Genomic DNA, 23,944 nt, shown 5'->3' with positions numbered 1-23,944 from the left:
TTTGGCTGGCAGCCTTTTTTCTTTGTAATGAACCATTCCTCTTATCTTTATCTCCCCCCCTAAAATCACCTCAGTTCTTAAGAAGGACTTTGGAAATAGTCCTTAAGAGGAGGGGATGTGCTTACATCACTTATGTAGTGACTAGCCCAAGATCTGCTTCTACAATAAAGCACTGATGCCACTCTTATCTAAAAATTTAAGTGAAATAAAATAATTCTCTAACATGCACAACTGAGTATCGGTTGTGCTGATGAGAGATGAGAAATTGGAAAACATTGGATCTTATCCTCAATGAACTTAAAAAAATCTAGGCAGGTAGTCAATGAAACAATTGACATACTGCGATGATTTTATAGTTAATTAATTTTATTATTTTTTTATTATTTAAAGCATTTAATCAATAATACTTAAAAATAGTTACATAGAAATTCTACTTATTGGAATTTATATTAATGTAAAAATTCAGAATATACAGAAAGATTTATTTTTTATTTTTTATTTTTAAGATTTTATTTATTTATTTGACAGAGAGAGACACAGCAAGAGAGGGAACATAAGCAGGGGGAGTGGGAGAGGGAGAAGCAGGCTTCCTGCTGAGCAGGGAGCCTGATGTGGGGCTCAGTCCCAGGACCCTGGGATCATGACCCGAGCCGAAGGCAGACGCCTAACGACTGAGCCACCCAGGCACCCCCAGAAAGATTTTTTTTAATGTATGATAGCAAAAACAAAATGGAAAAATGTAAATGCCTTACAGCAGAAAACTGGCCAAATTGTGGTTCATCCGTAAAATGGAGTACCGCAGATTCATCAAAAATTATGTTGAAGAAGTAGGTATATTGGCATTTTAATGTTTTATTAGTACATTTTAAAAACAATTTGTGACACAGTATGATCCCAGAAGTGGAAAAACTGTCTAAGCATGAATAGAAAAAAGTCTGGAAGGATATTCAGTGTTAAAGTGGTTCTCTCAAGATGAAGAGCTTATGAGTGGTTTTTCTTTGTGCCTACCTGGTTTTTAAATTTTTTTCTCTAATATAAATGTATTACTTCTCTAATAAAGAAAGCCAATAAAAGTTATAAAATTCAAGACATGTGTAATTAAATTCTAATAAGAACTTAAGTGTTGTAGGTGTTAAGAGGGGGAAAAAATTTATGAGGGCTCGAGCAGCCAGGAAAGGTTTCACGGAGAAGGCAAATTTGAGTCAAATGTCAAGGCTGGGAAGGATTCAGGGAGGAGAAAAGGTGGCTGGACATTCAACACATCTTTGCTCAAAGAAACTTGAAAAAGTTCGGCTGGAGACAGAAATAATCTGACAATTTTCAAACGACATGAAAAGAGAGTCTTGATGATGTTATTCTAACAAAAATGTCGTTGAAACGGAATTGTTTTTCTCAACCCAGCTAATGATTCTTTGAGGGGCACAGAACTGAGTTCACTAACTCTATAGCAATTTCCTCCTAAAATATATGACTCTATTTACAGTTTCTAATCTATTAAAAAAAAAAAAAACAAAAACCTGTTTATGTGATAGAATTACACAAGGGCATCCAGCCTGAACACTGGTAACAGCTATGTGTTGGTCAGCACAGCTGTCCTGTCCCCACGTGTATACAGCAGCCACAGTGCCTGTGTGACTGGCGGAGATTTGGGCCTCATCTGTCTTCATTTGTCCAAGATGTTTCCCACATAGATCTCCCACAGCACCACACACCGAGAAGCTGAGTTCAATGTGTTTCAGGTGGTAGGTGCGTGCGGAAACCCAGTGACTCGTGCCCAGACTTGAATCAGGCCTTCGGTGATCTTGCAGTTGGATGAAAACATCAAGGCGTACTGTTTGTTCCAGTTTCACTTCAGCACCCTCTAGATTTACAACTTTGCCCAGGTCTGTCGTCATTGCAAGCAAGATCCCATTGGTAGGTTTCCTCCATCCTCAACTTTCTGAAGCCGAGAAGAGCGGTGTCAGGGAGGTGGGTTGGTATATAATGTGTCTCGGGATTGGTGCAAGGCCATGATTCAGAGAAAGGACCTGTATTCCCAGACTTGATGACCAATTCATGCTACCCAAAGCAGATGCTGAATCAGAATGCTTAATTATTAATTTATTATAACCACTAGTGGGTTATGGCAGGATAGCATACTTCATTCTGGAGAGAGCTAAATGAACACCAAAAATTCTTTTCTCTCAAACTTTTCTTTTTCAGATTCAGTGATAGATTAAATGTGTGTCTTCATTTCTGATCTCACCTCTGTTACTGCCTCGCCTGTGGGCTCGTTTCAATCATAGACAATGGATTTGAAAAATAACTTATCTTGAAATAATTTCAAACTTTTGGAAAAGTTGCCAGAGTAATACACAGAACTCCCATATCACCTTCACCCAGATACCCCAGTTGTTAATATTGTAACACATTTGTGTACTCCCTTTCTTCTCTATCTACATACACGGTCGTCATTATTCTTATTCTGAATATTTAAAGAAAGTTTTCAATGGGATGTCCACCAACCCCTAAATACTTCAGAACATATTTTCAAAAGGCAATGACATGGTTCTGTGTAACCACAATATATATAACAGCCAAATCAGGAAGTTAGCATTGACATGACACTGCCATCTGATCCAGAGACCCTATTCAAAATTCACCAACGGTCTCAACAATATCTCTTTTTGCTTTCTGGCCCAAGATCTGGTTCAGGATTACAGGTTACACGTAGTTGTCCTATCTCTTCAATCTCCTTCCATGTGGGGCAGCTCCCTGCTGACGTCTCCTCAGCCCTCAGCCCCATCAGTGGCTTCAGGGAAAGGGAGAAAGGGGTAAAGGAAGCATGAAAATACCTCTCTTGACTGTTACTTGATTCAAAGTGTTGGTGCTCAACGTACTGAGATCCATTAAGGATTTGTGCGATCTTTGTAGGTTATATTTTTAAAAAAAGAGAAAGAGAAATAACCAGGTAAAAACAAGTGTTTGTACTTAGTTGATAATTAACAGAAGCATCCCAAGTAAATGAAAGTGTCTCACCTCACAAGGACTTTGTATATACTGTTTTCTTTGCCTCTTCCCCAGAAAATTCCTACTCATCTTGCTATCAACTAAGTGAAAGTTCCCTCACCACTCCCCAGGTCAGATCCACTCTATATGAACCTTGGACCTTCATCCTTTGCAGCATTCATTACAATTACAATTATATTCCCCTTTCCTTTTCAAATTTATTTTAAAGATTATAGTACAACACATATAACATAAAATTTACCATCTTAATCATTTTTAAATGTACAGTAGTGTTAAGTACATTCACGTTGTGTGACCAATCTCCAGAACTCTTTTCATCTCGTAAAATGGAAACTCTAGACCCATTAAACAGCAGCTCCCCAATGTCCCCTACATTCAGCCCCTGGCAGCCACTCTTCTACTTTCTGTCTCTATGAATTTGACTATTCTAGGTACCAGTTTTTCCACATCCTCACCAACATTTATTTTTGTTTCTGTGTTTTGATAGTAGCCATACTAATGGGTGTGACGTGGTAACTCACTGTGGTTTTGATTTGCATTTCCCTAATGATTAGTGATGTTGAGCACTTTTTTCATGTACTTGTTGGCATTAGTATATCTTTTGTGGAGAAATGTCTATTCAAGTCCTTTGCCCTTTTTTTTTTTTTTTTTTTTTTTGATCAGGTTATTTGGGGTTTTTTGTTGTTGAGTTGTAGGAGTTCTTCATATATTCTGGATATTAACTCCTTATCACATGCGTGATTCACAAATATTTTCTCCTATTCTGTAGGTTGCTTTTTCACTCCGTTGATTACGTCCCTTGAGGCACAAAAGTTTTAAATTTTGAGGTAGCCCATTTTGTCTGTTTTTTAAAACTTTTGTTGCCTGTGCTGCTGGTGTCATATCCAGGAAATCATTGCCAAGTTCAGTGTCAACGAGCTTTCCCCTATGTTTTCTTCTGAGAGTTTTATAGTTTTAGCTCTTATGTTTAGGTCTTTGATCCATTTTGAATTAATTTTTATATATGGTGTAAGGTAAGGATTCAAGTTCATTCTTTTGCATGTGGATATCCAGTTTTCCCAACACTATTAAAAATACTGTCCTTTCCCCATTGAATTGTGTTGGCATCATTGTCAAAAATCATTTAACCATATGCACAAGGATTCATTTCTGGGCTCTCTATTTTATTCCATTGGTGTATATGTCTGTATTCATGATAGTACAACATTGTTTTGGTTACTGTGGCTTTGTAGTAAGTTTTAAAATCAGGAAGGGTAAGACCTCCAACTTTGTTCTTCTTTTTCAAGATTGTTTTGGCTCTTCGAGGTTCCTTGAGATTCCATATGAATTTTAGGATGGATTTTTCTATTTCTGCAAAAACTACCATTGGGATTTTGATAGGAATTGCATTAAATCTGCTATCACTTTAAGTAGTATTGACATCTTAACAACATTAAGTCTTTCAGTCCATGAACACAGACAGAATGCCTTTCCACTTATTTGTGTCCTCTTTAATTTCTTTCAGCAATATTTTATAGTTTTCAAGTGTACAAGTCTTTGCCTCTTTGGTTAAGTTTATTCCTAAGTATTTTATTCTTTTGATGATATTCTAAATAGAATTATTTTCTTTTTTTTTTAAGATTTATTTATTTATTTATTTATTTGAGAGAGCGAGAATGAGAGAGAGAGAGAGAGCACATGAGAGGGGGGAGGGTCAGAGGGAGAAGCAGACTCCCTGCCCAGCAGGGAGCCCGATGCGGGACTCGATCCCGGGACTCCAGGATCATGACCTGAGCCGAGGGCAGTCGCTTAACCAACTGAGCCACCCACGTGCCCCTAAATAGAATCATTTTCTTTATTTATTTTCTTGATTGTTCATTTATTTTTTCTATTTGGAGTGGAATGATTTGTTCAATTTTTATCTCTCTGTGGGCTAGAAGCTTCAGGAGTGTAGAAACAGTGTCAGGTTTTGCCCACAGCTGTACCCCCAAGGCCTTTGTGTAGCAGTAGTCACTAAGTACGTGTTAAATAAATACTTGTTAACTTTTTCTAATAGTGTCAGGCTGGTTTGGTAGACTTACTGTCTATTTTTATATGTGAATAAAGAGTATACTGACTTTTGAGCCCTCCTTGACTGTCTTTTGAGCCCTCCTCCCTTTAAAAAAATTACCTAATATTTACTTACTGCTTACTATATGCTATATCTTTGTATATCTTACTTTATTTCTCATAGCAATTCAGTGAGGTGGGCAGAATATACTTTGTTGAAAGTCTAAGTTCTGGAGTAGACTTCTTTCGAATCTGATTCTGCCACTTGCAAGCTGTATGACTTTGAACAAGTTACCTCATCTGTCTGTGCCTGATTCCTATAATATGGGATCCCTAAGGTGCATACTTCTTTGGTTTGTCGTACGCATTCATCAAAATATCGTAGGGCCACCTGGGTGGGGTAGTCGGTTAAGCGTCAGACTCTTGGTTTCGGCTCAGGTTGTGATCTCAGGGTCCTGAGATTGAGCCCCACGTAGGGCTCCACACTCAGTGCAGATTCTGCCTGAGACTCTCTCTCCTCTCCCTCTGTCCCTACCCCTCATGCTCACTCTTGCTCTCTAAAATAAATTAATAAATCTTAAAAAAAAAAAAGATATTTTATGTCAGTTGCTTAGCACATAGTAAGTGCTTACTACATCCTAGCAATCATTATCTCAACTTTGCAAACGTAGGAGCTGAGTTAAAGAGGATAAGCTGCCCATGATCACACCTAGGCAGTCTAGAATCACTAATTCCTTAAGCTCCTCACTAAAGTGCCTCCTACGTACACCGTTCTCCCCTATATCTGAGACCAGGCAGCGAGGAAAGTCATAAGCCCCTGAGGGATAAAATGTTTAAGGAATTTGCAAGAAATGGAACCTCCCAGGATGCCAGATCAGAGTGTGCAGGGTTGGCCCTTTCATCCTTCAGAAATGCAGTTGGAACTCCTGGAGAGACTCAGGGTGTCCTGAAGGGAAATCTGACTCCAAAGATCAGAAGTCTTCTCTCAGTTGATCAAGCTCTGTCTAGAGACCTACAGTACAGACCAGCCAGATGGCCAGCATGGCTCAGGTGGACCCATCCTAGAGTGGGGAGGTCTTTAGGGAAAGGAAGGGGGACTTCTGGCATGATTCCATGACCAACAAGGAAGCTGGAGTCTGGCTCTTCCTCCCTCTGTGCACAGACTTCACTGGCATCACAGGCACACGATCCTCATCTTTGCCCTGTTCCCAGTGATTCCAGGGTTTTGGAGAAATAGAAGTGGTTTTGCCTTTCAGAAAAAACTGGGACCCTAGTCCCAGACCCCCAGGGGAAACAGTGACCATTACAATAGTCACATTCTAAGTGGGCTTACAAATCAGTGGCTAACATTTGTTGAGCACCCACTGTTCTTAGTGCTTTGCCTGCAATATTTTCTTTTATCCTTGGGTGACCAACCCATTCCAGTATGCCTAGGACCTTCTTCAGTTTTGGCACTGAAAATGGAGCGTCCTGGGAAAGCTCTTCAGTCCTGGGCAAACTAAGAGCCTTGGTTACTATGTTTTATCTTCACAACCACCCTGTGAAGTGGGAAACTTGGCACAGAGGAGAGGAGTGCTTTCCTAAAGTTGCATCCCCATCGAGTATCAGAGGCAGGATTTGAACTCATGAAGACTGACTCCAGGGCATGTTCTCCTAACCAATATACAATGCTGCCTGAACCAGTAAAAGCAGCTTCTGCCAGTAAATGCTTGGGTTTGGTCCAGATACCAAATGGATGGCAAATAGTACTGGCAGCTGTGGGGGAAATAGTAAATTGTGCAATATGAAATTTCCCAAAATTAAAAATGGAAACTCACACTCTATTGCTGACAAAATGCCAAAGAATGCTTTCGAGACTCAACCGGCTCTTAGATTTGATGCCTTACTTTGTTCTCATTTTGGTTGTGCCTTTTATGTCGGTGAGAGTAGGGAATAGGGACCAGATCAGCATTGTTGGCAGGTAGCTTTACGGTGGGGAGGTGGAAAATGAGATTGTCATTCTCTTTAAAGGGCTTCCATATCCTCCACTTCCGCTGTCATCTCTATGGAACCTTGCCCACTTAGCTGCCACCTTATCTGCTAGTCTTCTTTTGCTTCTTTGCTTCTCCTGTTCTTCCACTTCCTGTGCAGTTCTTCTCTGCAGCATTTTTACCTCTTTTTTCTCCTCCCCTCTCCCACTCCCAGGAGCACCACCTTGGTAATGCAACATGCAGTCCACAGCATGTAGGTGTAAGTGCTCCGTGGTCAACCTAGATCCTCTCACTCCTGAAATTACATTGAGACCCTCTCTCTGGTACAACCAGCACCAGCTGCGGCGTCCTGAAGTCCTGTGTTCTAACTTCTGCTCTGTAACTTCCTAAACACCTCATTTAACTTTGATGATCCTGTTTCTTCGTTGATAAACTATGATTGTAACTCTACTTGGGTAGTCACAAAAGATTCAATGAGATGACAAGTATGACAGCAACCAGCAAAGCGTCTTGAGCATTAAGAGTGCTTGATTAGATATACTTTTCTTGGCTCTGGGGCCCATGTAAAACTTCATTCAGATCAAAAGTGAGCAGGATGGCACATGCCAGCTGAAGAAGAGCGTGAACCAGTTATCAGGACAGGCCCAAAGATAGGGAAGGAAGGGACACAGGACAAAAAAAAAAGGCACCAGTCACACATGCAAACACCAGCAACTTGGTGATTTCCTGGAGGTCGAAGTAGAGATGGAGTTAGTTCTTCCTTGAATCTTTTAATTTTGTTGCTTAATTATATTTTTTTTCACTTGCAAGAAATAGAGACCCATTCAAGGCAGTGCAGGAAAGGGGTGGGAGAAGTTATTTTAAGAAACATATGGACTCAATTTGAAACTAGAATTTCGAAGCTGTCAATAGTCTTAGGGTCAGTCTCTCAAGGGCTCTGCTTTTCTCTGAGTGTCCTGCTCCAGTCTCCTCACTACTGACCAGCTTTCTCTGCTAACTCAGGAAATCCTGATGTCCCCTCAGCCCTACAAGCAGGAGTTTCCTTGAGTAATTTGTCCTGGATTCATTGTGTTAATAGTTACCACTTGTCAAGTGGCAAAATCTCAGCTCTGTCCCTTCTCAGGGTATGTGTGGCTTATTTAGTTCCTGTATTAGTTAGGGTTCTCCAGCAAAACTGGACCAATAGGAGATATTAGAGAGAGAGAGAGAGAGATTTATTCTAGGAATTGGCTCACCTGGTTATGGAAGCTGAGAGGTTCTACAATCTATTGTCTGTGAGTTGGAAAACTGGGCAAGCCTGTGGTATAATTCAGTTAGCATATGAAAGTCCAAGACCCAGGAGCTCTGATGGCCAGGGGCAGGAAAGATGGCTGTCCCAGCTCCAGGGGGAGATACAGCAACTTCCTCCTTCCTCCACCTTTTTGTTCTATCCAGGCCCTCAAGGGCCTGGATAGTATCCACGCACACTGGGAAGGCCGATCTTCTTTACTCAGTCTACTGATTCAAATTCTAACCTCTTCCAGAAACATCCTCTCAGACACACCCAGAAATGATGTTTTAACCAGCTACCTGGGCATCCCTTGGCCCAATTAAGTTGACACATAAAATTGACCATCACAACTTCTTGGCTCTGCCCTCGGGCTGCCACTTTAGCCCTCCCTGAAACATTGCAGTGGCATGCCCAAGCTGCTCCACAGCGGAGCTGACCAGCCTCAGCCCCTGTGTCCCCCAAGACATCTACTTACTCATTTGTGTGCTGCTCTCTCCTAGTGAAATGCCTTCTTCTTCTAGCCTCCTCTGGTCTAGGCAATTCGGAGATGGGTGTGTACCATGGCAAACAATGCAGCTATTTCCTTTGTATTATGTATACCCCTCCAAAGGGGGGAAGGGAGATTGTGAAGGAGAGCCTCACACTGGACCTAAAACCACTCTTTTTTCCCAGTACCCAAACTCTCATGTCTTTTTCCAGCCCACCCAACTGGATTTCTCCATTGCTTATGAGTTGTTTTTTTTCCACTCGGATTCTGAGATCGCTGCCTGCAATGTAGCCTCCGTTATTCTCCATCTGTCCTTCCTTGGCTGGTCAGACATGCTTGAGCATGTGCAACCCCAGCAAAACCAGGGGATGTTGTCAGATGCTTACTGAGGGTCCTCACACATTCTGTGAACAGGCAGAGGATCTCTGAGGCTCCTCCTACTTCACACACACACCTATCTGAGTCTCAGCTTGGAGCCCAGCCAAGATACCCCCGTAGGCTCATAATTTCTGTTGCCTAATAATTGCAGGAGTAAATGTTGCCCTTTTCAAGGTTCTGACTCTTCCTCAGGACACCTTTATGCGCATCTTTTCAGCTTGAGCTCCTATTGTCTATTTTCTTATGTGCAAGGTCTTTCTTAGCTCAAATTTGTGAGAGAAGAAATCCAATTGGCCTGACTTATCTTTTAGCACAGGTTGATGGCCTGGCAACAGATTGGCTGCCTTGGATGTGCCAGGGGCCTACCAAGTTGGTGGGGAGGGTGGATGGAGAGAAGGGAAAGATGTCATAAGGAACAAATCCTGGTCACCAAGGCCTTTACCCTCCAGCAACCTATGTGTGTAGGTCATTCTCTCTTTATAGGTGCTGTTGGTGGGTAAACACAGTGATCAATATCTCAAATACATTCATATTTTTAAAATGAGCTCTTCTTTGAAATATCAACTTGGGACCCAGCTCCCCCCTCCCCTACATACATTAAAACTTTCAACTCTGGTGTGTTTCTTCTTCTTCTTCTTCTTCTTCTTCTTCTTCTTCTTCTTCTTCTTCTTCTTCTTTCTTCTTCTTTCTTCTTCTTTCTTCTTTCTTCTTCTTTCTTCTTCTCAGGATATGAAAAGTAATGCAGAGGAGAAGAGTTTTAGGGGGACATCCTGTGTTGTTATCTAAGTCTGTGTTTTTGTCACTTAGATGATCCCCGTGTAGATTTCAGTGCCATAAAATTTCACACAGATAAATAATGATTCACAGCTTCAGAAGAATACTGCTGTGTCCTTTTATGCTGCCTTTCATAATAAGACTTCAACTGCTCTTAAACACTAACTAAATCTCATTAACATTATCTCCAACACGTTAATAGGAAAAACAGGCCTGTAGAACAGTGACATTTTATGATTAAAAACACATTTATTTAAATGGTTGAATTGCCTCCATTTGAATATTGTACACCGCTTCCACAATAATAGCAGAAGTTTTTCACAGATGCTTTTTAATAGGTTACCTCTGCTATAGCTCTACTAATAGTATAAAACCTTAAATAACAAGCCTTGATTTGATACGTGCTAATTGCTTATCAGAAATTACTCAGTTGTAGCCCATCACTGCTGAAATTACTTCCAAAGAGAAAAATGGGCCATTTTGGTAGGTGCATTAATGCCATGGGGCCACTGATGTCATATTTAGTATTCCAAAACAGTAACTGTCAAGGTCTGAGTCATTGCTGATCCAAAGGTATCCTATGTTCACCCAAAGAGGAAGGTACAGAGAGAATCTGGCCCCAAATGTATCATCAAATGCAATAAAATTGTTCTGTTATTGGTTTATTCAAAATCATGAACATATCAAAACAGTTGCTGTTCTTTAGCTGAATAGACACACTCTGTATTCCGTTGTAAAAGATACCAGATAATCAAAACCTTACTAACTCAAAGTTTTGTGGAGTGGTGTGTGTGTGTGTGATAATGCTCTTGCTTTTGATCTCAGATAAATGAGGCTACATTTTGTAACCAACTCTGTGGTATAGTAGTGCCATATTTCATATTGCACAAGGCTCAAAATGTTTTATAGTTAATTAGTTCTATTTAGGGTTGAAATAATCCACTGGGGAACACCAAGTGGGTGGCAGTTTGATGATTGAGAGGGTGAAGTCAGCAAAGTAAGTGCATGAACTTCCCCAAACTCCAGTTCGTTCGGGATGCTTGGGCTGGGCAGAGAGGGTCCATGATGGCTGCTTACACAGATGTCACCCTGCGGGCTGGGAGGTATAGGAAAAACACAGCCCTCTCTCAGCTTGAATAGAGGCACAGGGCTGGGGCGGATGGCATTGGAAGAGGGCAACCACAAAGGCAAAGGACAGGATTAGGTAAAATGAAACACTGACTCACTACAATAAGGACAGTGGGTTGGAATGATTTACATTTCCCTTCTTTGCCACCATTCTTATAATATCCATTTGGCTTGTGTAACTGGAAAGGGCACTGCTAGCCCCAGACTCTGATGATATGGTCTCGGGCTCTCTCGCAGCTCCACTGGTCTCTTTGTTGTTCTCATCCTCAAGCAAGTGCTCTCTCTGTGAAGGGAGAGGTGGTCACCAACAGCTTCAGGCTCACACGGTCCTTACTGTTTGGCATTTCTTGGCAGGGGTAACAACACTTTCTCTTCTAGGGTCCATATATCGAACCTTTTTTTTTTTAAATAGCCCCCCTGGGTCATGTGCCCATGCTATGGACCCATCATTTAGGAAACGGAGATAAAAACCATGATTGGCACATTCCCATCTTGAAAGAAAGAGGGGTACTGGGCAGACAGAAAGAGCCAATGTCCACCACAGTTTCGTTGGGGTGCTTTTCTTGAGCTGGGATGTGTCTAATTCTGATAGGAGCTCAGTTTTTGTGAAAGGCACTGAAGAGGAGCAGCTGGCCAGGGGATGAGATAGGAGACTCTAACAGTAGTCTAGGCAGGAGGGGAGGGGCCTGAATGAAGACGGGAAAAGAGAAGGGTATAGAACTAATGGTAGTTTGGGAGGCAAACTCTCAGTTCTTGGAAATTGATTTGGCACTGGGTAGCAACAGAGAGGGAGATGAAATTTAAAAACAATGTTATTTCCTGAGTTTTGGAATTGAGAGTGGAGAGGAAGGAGATTTGCATTCGACGTACAGCAGGTATTGGAGATGTGGATCTGGGATTCAGGACAGAGGTTAGAGCTGCAGAGAGAGAGAGAGAATCATGAATACAGTTACAGCTGAAATAAGAGGAATAAGGAGATTATATCCAAAAGACTGTGGAAAAATAAGGGGACAGCAAATGACACTCGGTCATTCATTCCAGAGACCTGGAGAGTTCCAGAGTCGTCCCTGATCCCTCCCTCCCCCTCACTTCCCTGTATTCTCTCTTCCAGTCACATTTGACAGTCGGTCTTCAAAATTTATTTTGGATCTGTGCTTGTCTGCATTTGCACTCTGTCCACCTTGGTTCAGGCTGTGGACTCTCCCGCCTGAGCTCTGCAAGTACAATGGCTCCTAAACATTCTCTTTGCTCCCACTGGTGCCTGCTTCCAGTCTATCTTCCCATGGCAGTAAGATGATTTTCTTCAACGTGATTGTATCATGTTACCCTGCTGTTCAAAACCCCTTCATGGCTTCCCGCTGAGGTGAGAGTACAATTCAATGTCATGTCATGGTCTACAGCACCTGGCATAACCTGCCCTTGCCCCCCTCCCCAACTTGCTATCATTCTCCCCTTCATTCGCCACCTTTCCATCGTGCTCATCTTTTCGTTTCTCAAACATGTCAAGCTTTCTACCAGTTCTGTTCTAAACTCCTTCACCAGCCCTAGTCCTACCTCTTCTCCTTACCTTCCATCTCTCAGCTTGTCTCTTCCCACTCCCTTAATCCTCCCAAGAACACAGAGGGGTTTTTTTATTGCCTGAAGAGTCATATTTCAACAACACAGCCCTCCATGGCCACCCCGCTCTCCCACCTGGTACTGCAGCTGAGGAGCTGAGTTGGAACAAGGTGAACATTCAGAAACCTCCTTAGCGGCTAAGGGGTAGGGAACCCTTAGGCCCAACCCATTACATAATGCGGTAAAAATCACATACTTGCCTTTTTAAAATGTGCTCTAGTTTTAAAGACTATGAAGCTAAAAATTGAATTTATTTTAAAAAATAGGGTATAAAAGGATTCTTTACTTGACTGAAGGATCCATCTCAAGGTTTCTTAAAATACTGATTTTTTTCTAATATATTCAAAGCTTCTAATTTTATTTTCCACAATTCAGTTCACACAAATTTTCAAGGGTACTGCAATTACAGAAGATTATTAAAGAATGCTTGTATTATTAGATGGCGAAATTGAGTCCCAAAGACTTGCTGAGAATGACAGAGACTCCTTAATAGAGTCAAGGTTGGCAGCCAGAGAACTATTAGCTTTGAATCTTTGCTCAGATCAAAGACTAATTCCATCTCTCCAATACTTTCCTCTTAAAATAGAGATTAAACTCCTGCCACTGTTTTCCAGTACCTGCAGTGGACTTGAGCATAAAAATTTTGGTGATTTTTTGTATAGCACTGGGTAGGGGATTCCCAGATTCTGGTTATTTCGTTCCTTAGAGCCCTTTTCAGCCAACGTTACTGGCTGTGTTGAGCTGCCTACACCGAGGCTATTTTTGAATATACACTTGTGTTTTATCCAGTGAGCAATCAGGCAGAGAGGCAGTGCTGGGACAGTTAACTTACATTTTAGTGTAATTTCAAAATGTGAATAACAAGTTCTTTTTTTTAAATAAAAAAGGAAATGAAATTAAAAACAAGACTTCAATTTAATCTGGGAGACTTGAAATGGCAAGTTTGCCCCTTGTCAATTTTGTTCCGGTTCACCGAGTCTCAACTATCACAGCAACAGGGCAAATGAAGGAGAGGGTGTCGCTCAACCCTTGAACCTCCTTGCATTTGTGGGTAATCTGGACTCCAGTGTGATTTTAAAGGGTTTTTATGTTCAGAGATTTCTGCTTATGTTAACAAAGTTTGTATAGATATAGACCTATTTGATGCTAACCAGAAAGCATATGATTGCCATAGAGGTAATTTACAGGAAAAAAAAACCCACCCCAAATTCTTAGATATTTATTTAAGTATACACAAGTAAAATTAAGATCTGTGACGAAACCTGTCCACACAGAGCATCCTCATATTTTGATTTGGGTGTAAAAATTAAAACTAGTCCCCGCTCAAAAGCATTTTAACATTAAGACAGGCTAACCAGCTTGATTGTTCTTTTCACCTTGTCTATCCTCCTGTGTGTGCTAGGACAAGGGTGATAAATCCTACTTAGGCAACTGTTGTAAAGGAAATTGAAGGCCATGTAAATCCGGGGTTTATATTAACTGCCAAGAGCTTAAGCGCCAACAGTCAGTACCTACTTTGAAGCCTACGTGTTCCACATCATTCTCAAAAACTAGAAGGGAAAAATGCCAAATCACACTCTTTCAGCATGTAGAAATCATATATTGGTCCTGAAAATGTTTTTAGGGCTACCATGGGAAAATAAAGCGGTTTTTGACCAAGACATTCAGTTTTGCCTTTAAAAAATTTAAATAATTCCAAATGGAAACACAATTTTTCCTCAGAATTTCTCATCTTGGGGTAGGAACAATAATAATTACTGTTATTTGAGGTAAACACCAGACCAGTACTTCATATCTATTATTTGCTTAATCTTCACAAAACCCCATACAGTAGGCTTCATTATCTCTTTTCTATAGACGAATAAACTCAGAGGGGTTAAATATGCCCAGCGTCAAGCAGCAAGCTCAGTATTCAAATCCTGCCTTCCATGATTTCACACTACTTCTCTTGGAAATGGAGTTCCAATCTTGTGGCAGGAGAAATTACATCGCTTTTACTTTAACCTTCATGGCCCAAATCTGTATCTTTATTTATTAGTCTTCTTTAAAAAGGGAGACTAAGAAAAATGGTCTGCTCTGACATTTGACTTAACCCTAAAAACGGCCATCTTACATGGCCATGCCATTTTGTTAACATTCAGTTACACTTTCCCTTGACTTAGTCTTCCTTCTTACCTCCCGTGGCCTCATTTGAACTCATAGAAACTGCTTCTATCCTGTCCTTTTCCCCCTCACTCAGTTTTCTAGCATGCCATCTACGAAAGGTATAGCAGACTTACATCCCTGTATGCACATTGGATTATTTGTAATGAATGAATTTTGAGGTAAAGTTTTTACTAAATTATAACATACTTGTTGTAAAGGGCACAAATCATAAGTTCACACCTCAATGAATTTTCACAAAGTGAACACACCCATAGAACCAGCACCCATATCAAGAAATACATTATTACCAAACTAATGATATCTTAAATGCTGAAGGGAACATTCCTATTTCAAAGTTTATGTACATAATCTTTTTGTAAAGGTAGGAATGCACTTGAAATGTGTTTCATTATGCCCCACTTTATGTTTTACGCATTCTGAATTTCATACCTTGTATTTCCTTAAACCTAGGATGCATTTAAAGAGAACCCATGTCGAACAATATAAGCACCAAGATAGGAACACCTCCCCCACTCCAACCCTGCATCAGAAGTCTAGCACCATACAACCCTTGAACTGCTTTCTTCTGGTTATTAAATCAAACCCTGTCTTTTTATAATAAACAGCTAGTAAAAACATTTCTGTTTTGAATTTTTAAAAAATTTCCTTATCTTCAAGAAGCAACTCCTCTATGAGGCCTTTTCTTTTTTGCTTATCAGTGCGTCCTAGTTTCATATTCATGGGAGAAGAAAGTTCCCAGTAAAAGCTGAGATATATATATCATCTGTTGATATTGTTGTAGGTACTAAGGCTACTGTTGACAAGAAGCCTTATAGATGACATAAACAGTTGATTAACACATATTTTGTATGTTGTGTGTATTCTGTACTGTATTTTTACACTAAAGTAAGCTAGAGAAAAGAAAATGTTATTAAGAAAATCATAAGGAAGAGAAAATACATTTCCAGTATTGTACTATAAAAAAAATCCACATATAAGTGACACACAGCTCAAGCCTGTGTTATTCAAGGGTTAACTGTGTATATATATCACATTTTCTTTATCCATTCATTCGCCAGCGGGCACTCAGGTTGTTTCCAAATCTTGGCTAGAGTAAATGATGCTACAATGGACATGGAGGGGCAGCTATCTCTTCCAGATTTTATTTCCTTCAGATACATACCCACAAGCAGAATTACTGGATTATATGATACTTCTATTTTTAATTTTTTTGAGGAAGCTTCATACTGCTTTTCACTGTGCTTGCACCAATTTACGTTCCCACCGCCAGTGCGGGAGGGTTCCCTTTGCTCCACATCCTCACCTATGCTTCTTATTTTTTATTTCCTGATGGTTTTCATGCTCTCCAAAGTCTATGAACTGCTCCAATATTGGGTCATCCCCCAACATAATATTATTGCGGGAAAGGAAAATTATAAAATCATTAAATTTTAGGGTTCAAAAGAAGCTTAGACATCATTTTTCATGGGAAGAGCATGCAGGCCAGTGGTGAAGTGACGTGGGCTTTGCCATCCAGTGATGTAGTCATGAAGCCAGAACGAGAAGAGAACAGTCTGACGCCGGCCAGCTTAGAGTTCCATATAATACTTCCATTCTGTATCTCTAATTTAAAATCCAATTATGTTGTGTTTAGAGTTACTTTTTTTTTTTTTTTTTTTTTTGGCACTAGAGTTGTTTTGTGCACAAAGCAAAAATTTAGAAAGTATGGACATGAGGAAAAAAATTTAGTATTTTAGTTTATTTCTTTGACATCTTTCTGTGTTTTGTACATGTTATTTTGTACATACTGATCACTATTTGTATATAATTCTGTATCCTGCTTAAAATGTATTTTTTTAATCACACTATGGTAGGCTTGGTTTTACAGTAACATTAAGCTCTCAGTGACAGTAGTTACATGTTGAAACCAAGTTTATCAATGTTATAAAAGCTGCAGTGGTTGCTAAGAGAAACTGATACTTTGTTCCCATAGGAACTGTTGTTTTAATCCAGAATCTCTAGATTCAAAGGCTAGAAAACTTAAGTTCGTGATGGGAAATATTTTACCCTTCCTGGAAAAATGTGAAAATTACTATCCTCTTATTGAAAAGCATGGTCGTGTGGTTGCAATCTCCTGGGTGAAATGTTCTAGGTGGGTATTTCTCTTTCAGTTTTCCTTGTGTTGATGGTGATGATAGGAGAGTAAGGGAAATGAAACAAACTGCAGGTCAGCCACTCCTAGAGCGGAGAAGTTGTTAGAAAAAGCAAACCTGCACCTTGTGTTTGATAATGTCTAAGCTGGTGTTTAGGTTCCCTTATGAGAGAAGGAAACAAAGGGGAGGGATTTTTATACCAAGCTGCTCTATAGCATTTAGGCACCCGCATAACTTTTGCATCCAGGCATTGGCTCTTCACTTTAAGTTAAGATAATGATTTTGAGTGAGCAGAAAAACAGTTCTACCCAATTCTGCTCAGAAACCAAGGATGAGGATGAAATGGAATTGAGAACAACCGTCCTTTGTAAACTCAGTGGCAAACAGTTCCCGGATGGGCACTCTTCCCGGAATCCCACTTTGAGCAGCACTTGTGTACATTGCCATGGGCGGTGGATTAACCACCTTACCTTCCCTGTCTGATGTCTCCATTCTTCTACTGGTGTTTCCTGCATCTCACAAAAAAACTACTTACACCCCTGTGGTTGTCTCGGAGTCTGCTTCTGAGAGTGTACAAACTAAGACGTACTGAAAAGCCCAAAGAAAGATTATGACAATGAAATCTGAATGGTATTGCGAGGTGGAATGATCACTGGAGCAGATGCATACAAACACAGGTATTTAGTTAGTCCTTGTGATGGATGCTATGTTGTGGGTCCCCACTCTCCCCACCCCCCATTAGAGACTTATTACCCCAGCTTTTGGGAATGCTGCTGGAAGACAGCCCTTACTGGTGGTGCCGCTCCAGGATTAGTGTTGGCTGAAGATAGCTGCTTCCCTCAAGGTCACACCTCCTTCCTGGCTTGGCCCCCATCCAATGACAGATCCAAGTGGGAGTATAAAGGCCCAGCTCTCTCAACTCATTTGGAGAGCTCTGAAGGATCACCCTGTTTTCAGAACTCCCTGCCAGTTCAGGGGAGGCATTCCATTGAGACTGCACCAAGGCTTGACTTCTCCTTCTGCCCAGCCCTGCTCCTTCCCATTCCTCAGGTAAATCCCAGGAACACTCCCTAAGAAACCTCCCACCTGCTATCTCCCTCTCAGAGTTCATTTCCCTGGAAACCCAACCTGTGACAGAATTGATGAGCACCTACTAGGCTCTAGACAGTATTCTGAAGGATACAGTGAAGACTGAATAAGCTTTCTGCCTTTACATTTGATTTGGAAGGAGTTCACATTCTAGAACAAGGGTCAGTAAACGTTTTTTGTAAAGGGCCAGATAGTAAATATTTTAGGCTTCATGGGTCATGTGGTCTCAGTCACAGCTATTCAGCCCGGCAGCTGTACCATAAAAGCAGCCTTATGAATATATAAATGAATGGGCAGGGCTGTTTACTGCTAAAACTTCATTTACAAAATAAGAAGTGGGTTGGATTTGGCCCTTGGGCTATAATTTGCTGACCCCGTTCTAGAGAGAAGGAAATAAGGAAACCAATAACTAAACAAGAAAACCTCAGACAATAATAGTGCCATAAAAGAAATAAATTAGGGTGATATGATAAAGAAACACTATTATCAATTTGTAACTTAAAATTTTTTTTTTGATAAGTAGTATATTCACATGATTTAAAAACCAAAAGGATTGAAAAATTACTCATTTGCATATCCTGGTTCACTTTGATCCCCAGTAGAATAATTTTATTTATTTACTTTTGTGTTTCTTTTTCATATAAACAATTACAAATGTATATTCTTATCCCTCCTTTCATGCAAAGATTAGCATATAATATATCTTGTTTTGCATATTACTGTTACTCACTTAGTATGTCCTGGAGATCACATACAGATCATCTCCATTTGTTTTTCTATATCTGAGTACTATTCCTAGTATGCATATGATAGTTTATTTAATCAATTCTCTATTGTATTGGGGTTCTCCAGAGAAACAAACCCCAAAACCGTGTGTGTGTGTGTTTGTGTGTGTGTGTGTGTGTGTGTGTGTGTGTGTGTGTGAATTGGCTAATGTGATTATGGAGGCTGACAGAGTCCCAAGATCTGCAGAGTGAGTTGGCAAGCTGCAGACCCAGGAGAGCTGATGGTGTAGTTCCAGTCTGAGGGCTGGCAGGCTTGAGACCCAGAAAGAGCAGATATTTCAGTTCAAAGGCAGGAAAAAGCTGACTGTCTCTTATTGCAGGGAGGGGAGAGTAGGTGAGGGTCAGCCTTTTCATTTTTTTCAGGTAACTGGATGAGGCCCACCCACAACAGGGAGGGCAATCTGCTTTACTCAGTATACCAATTTAAGTGTTAATCTCATCCCAAAACACCCTCACAGAAACACCCAGAATCATGTTTGGGTGGGCACTCTGTGGCCCAGTCAAACTGACACATAAAATTAACCATCACATGCACTTGGGTTGTTTCCAAATTTTTGCTATTACTGCAATAATACTGCAGTGAATGACCTTGTATATATATATTGTTTCATTAAGTGTGCTGGTGTAGCTGTCTGTGGGGTAAAGTCCCAGAAGTGGGATTACTGGGTCCAAGCATGTCACTTTGATAGGGATGGCCATGTTGCCATCCACGTGACTTATTCTAATTTGCAGTCCCACTAGCATCTGTAAGTGACTGTTTCCGCACAGCCCTGGTAACAATTATATTATCGAACTTTGAGAAATGTTTGCCAATTTGAAGTGGTATCATCATTTAGCTTTAATTTGAATTGCTCTGTGTGCGTGAGGTTGCACATCTTTTTTTTTCAAGGTTTTATTTTATTATTATGTTTTTTAACTTTTTTTTTTTTTCATTAGAGAGAGAGAGGGAGGGAGAGAGAGAATCTTAAGCAGGCCCCTTGCCCAGCATGGATCCCGACACAGGGCTCGATCCTACAACCCTGAGATCAGAGTCGGTTACTTAACTGACTGAGCCACCCAGGCGCCCCTCAAGATTTCATTTTTTAAGTAATCTCTGCACCCAATGTGGGGCTTGAACTCACAGCGCTGAGATCAAGAGTCACACACTCCACCAACAGAGGCAGCCAGGCACCCCTGCACATCTTTTTGTATGTTGTAAGAACCATTTGTATTGCTCTCTCTGTGAATTTTATGTTCACATCATTTGTTCAGTTTCTATTGGGCTTTTGGACTTTTCTCAATTTGTTAAGACTCACTAAACATTAAAGGGCTTGACCCACTATGATTTAGATTGCAAACATTTTCTTAGTTTGTCACTTGTATCTTATGCTACTGTTGATTTTGTATCAATTTGTATCAATCTTTTCTTTTACGGCTTCTGGATATTGAACGCTAACTAGAAGGACCTTTGAGGGGTACTTCAGATGGGGTGCTCAGGGCTGATAAGTCCATCCAAATTGTTTGCTTGTATGCTGGGGAAAATTTGTTTCCCCAGGTAGTGCTGTGGAAAACCAGAATGTAGATAACTCAACCTAAATGAGAAAGAAAACTAAAAATAGCTTTTGATCTGCTGTAAACATTAAAAGTAAAGTAAAACAAATAATATCAGAGAATCACACATAGTAAAAGTAATTATATTGAGTCCAGACTTAAGAAATATAATCTTTTGGCGGGAAAATTAGGGTTCCTAATAATTTCTCCCTCTGAGCTAGGAATGCATAGATTTGATGTGTTTTGATAAATACAGCTTGCCTAATTTAAAATTGATTTTAAAATCTTGCTGTTTCATCTTCATAAATTGAAAAGCAGGTTTGCTTATACTGGTAGCCTTTTATTGTACTTGAATAGTGGTCTGACTACTTTTGGAAATGAATAATGGATTAAACGTACACTTTGCAGCTTACATTAGTTACTTTTGTAATGCAAAATAGAAGCATGATAATGTACTATTCAGCATGTTTTAATATGATTTATACATACACTACATAGCATAAGTAATTCATTATGCCCTTCACAGTGCATTTCCTGGGCACAGAAGCTCATGTTTACCAGTATTTCATCTCATAATCAGGTGGTCTAATGGAGGGAATCTGGGCCTATGAGTGAGGATTCCTCACTCCACTTGCTCCTTGACTCATTCAAGGACCGCAGGCAATACTCTTCTGGGTCTGAGCGTGCGTGCTTATAAAAGTGAATGGATAACACCTTATGGATCCAGCTCAGAAGAAGGGACTGTGGACTAATAACTTTAGGACTGTAAACGGCTTTGAAGTCTAGAATTAAATAGGCTTCACAGTATAATAATTATTATTCCAGGAATTATCCTACTTTGGAAATAACACTCTACAATGGTCATTTAATAAGGCAACAGTCCATTTCTCTGCATTTGGGAAGAAATCATCTATTGCTCCATAAATAGCACCTTGTCACACACTGTATTTTTCTATTTGCAAAGTGTGGATTTACTGAATAGCATAGGTTACGGCCCTCAAGATCAGCTGCCTTTAAAGCCAATTGCATTCCATTTTTAGAATGAACATGTACAGATTGGATTGAAGCTTGTGAGTTGGAAGCGGGGGAGTGGCTCTTAGAAGCAGACCTTCCCCTAACATTTGTGGGGCCTGGGGCAAGAGTACAAATGGAGGCCCACGTACCATATGTTTAAATATTTAAATGGTATAGATCAAGCTAACAGACTGTTAAATAAAATATGTTCTATCCTCTTTCCTCCACAAATATATCTTCATAATGACCTGGAAGGCCAGGTTTGAATTTTAGATTTCTCTGAAGGTCCCAGAAAACTTATAAATCACATTTCTCTTTTTTCCCCCTATTGCCTGGTGTTAGTATGATAGCAACCAGTAACACTCTCCAGACCAGATTTTGAACACACACGTCCTGAAGGTATGTTTCAAACTCTGTACCTATTTATGATACGCAAATCATGTTTCTTTTTTGATAATGCTGATGACTGTCTCTATGAAAATGGGAATCCATTAGAATAACTGAAACCTCTGAAATAGTGAGATTTGCGCCTTTGAAAAATGCCTTGACACAATTTGATTCCTTTGCCAATCTGGATTTTTGACCTGATCTATTTAAATTCTGCTGGGTACATGAGTTCACATCTAACTTCCACTGTAAATTGTAGGATGAGTAAAATGTGCATGTTTGGCATACAAACTTATTTTTTTTTTTGCCTAACACATAAACTGTTATTTTAGATTCAAAGGAATCTTACTGGTCAAATAGATCTAATAATGGGGAAGATATAATAGAAAAATTTATATCCTTAGAGAATGCACCTTAAGCAGTTTTATTTTATAGCTGATATTTTTATTTTTGCTTGGGTATACGATTCTTGTTTATCAAGACTCCACTTTCTTTGTTAAAATGTAAAATGCATGTTGGGCAAATGCTCCAGGGGCAATTTGCATAAAAAGTGATGACAAAGAGCAATTAGTACTTCATTATTATGCAGTGAAATGCTACTTTGCTCAAAAGTGACTGTAGTTTCTCCCCCCTAACCCCCTTATAAATCTGTTATACAGCATTGTTCTAAAAATAGTACTTAAGAAACCTCTGTTTGTAAATCAGTGTCTTTGACTTTCCACTAGAAATCCAGGGGGAAAAAATGCAAGCACTAAATAAAGTTATTACCCCAGATCTTTATAATGAAAAACAAGCACCAGAATTCTGTTAGATAAGACAGGTCAGAAGATTTTAGTGTCTCATCAAATTAGTTCCATATCTTATTTTACCCCTTGGGATCGGCTTTCAAAGTAGGCTCAGATCATACATTGATAGCAACATCCCCCTTCCCCCCCACCCACTGTCTCCCATGCACACTCAGAAACAGGGTCATTCCGCACACGGCTACCCTGCAGAGAGCAAATAGTCCCAAGGTATCTCTAGTTAGGAAGGCTTGATTTTTGAGTACAGATTTCATTACCATGAAATTCCTTTAGGGCACAAAAAGAATTGCATCAAAGAAGCAGTGTGGGGAGGCAGACTTTGTAACTGTCCGCCCCATCACCTGTGTTACCAGGCTCTGCTTGTCTTTAATTTGCCAGGAAATGCTCATTTTTTTTCTCTTGTTGAGCCAACATATTATCTAAAACTCTGCAAGCCAGAATGTGCCAACGCTCTGTGTGTGCACGTGTGTGTGTGTGCGTGCGTGCGTGTGTGTGTGTGTGTGTGTGAAAGAGAGAGAGTAAGAGAGAACCTAGTAATTGGATACTGGCAGAATGAGGAGACACGGGAAACTATGAAGCCTTTAACCTTTGGAAAATGACCTCATGAGGCTGGAGATGGACATGGATTATAATATTTCTCTTTGGAGGTCCCAAAGCAGTCTTGGGGAGGGGGGCGGTTAGGGGTAGAGGTGGGAGGTTGGTAGACACTGCCTTATTTTAGGTTCTTCCTATACCTGACCCTCTGTGGCCCAGACCAGATCAATGCAGTTCCCACAATCACAGCCCTGGCCGGCCTGGCTCCAGGATGGCTGACCAAACCTACTTTGCTTGCATCCTAAGGGGTCTGTTAATCCTAGGAGGCTGGGATCAGCCTCACCACCTGCAATTTAGGCTCAGGGGCTCAGGGCTGTGTGTGGCAAGTCTCTGAGAAAGAAGGGGTCGGGTAGACACTTGGGCACATTGCTTTATAAGCAAAAGTAACTTGGATAGCTGAATGTCCTTCACCCAGATTTTATTTACTCTCTCCTTTGTTCCTGTTCTCCTCAGGCCACCAGTGAAAAGACTGTCAGGTCACATAGCTCATACCATTTCAAGGATTCATTGTCTAACTGGAGGTAATGTATGATCATTTTATACACTGCCACAGATTCATTATTCATACAATTTTCTATTAATTTTTGATGCATCCAAGTTCCTAGTTATTTAACATATAATGCAATTGGCCAGACATCTTCATAAAGCTAAGAAAAGTGGCTCTGAGGTACTCTTCCAGAGCATCTCAATCTATTAACCACCTGATGAGACAGTACTGCTCTTAGCCATGGGCAAGAACCCTGTCTTAGATCCCTACACCTCACAAGTCCTTGTGATTTGGAT

At 40.4% G+C, this 23,944-nt stretch overlaps 1 long non-coding RNA gene across 3 annotated transcripts in view; it reads left to right on the top strand.

Moving 5' to 3' along the window:
* LOC118549782 (uncharacterized) overlaps positions 1 to 23,944 on the top strand; it is a 62,945-nt gene that overhangs the window by 4,941 nt on the left and 34,060 nt on the right. For all 3 annotated transcript variants that reach the window (XR_013441179.1, XR_013441178.1, XR_004924244.2), the window contains 2 exons: positions 21,720 to 21,776; positions 23,615 to 23,682. This is a non-coding gene — a long non-coding RNA (uncharacterized LOC118549782). The remainder of the gene's footprint in view (positions 1 to 21,719; positions 21,777 to 23,614; positions 23,683 to 23,944) is intronic.

This window comes from Halichoerus grypus, chromosome 9 (assembly GCF_964656455.1).
Source record: "Halichoerus grypus chromosome 9, mHalGry1.hap1.1, whole genome shotgun sequence".
Lineage (NCBI taxonomy): Eukaryota > Metazoa > Chordata > Mammalia > Carnivora > Phocidae > Halichoerus > Halichoerus grypus.
Note: the sequence above shows the minus strand (reverse complement) of the source record. Positions and strands in the feature narration are given on the sequence as shown.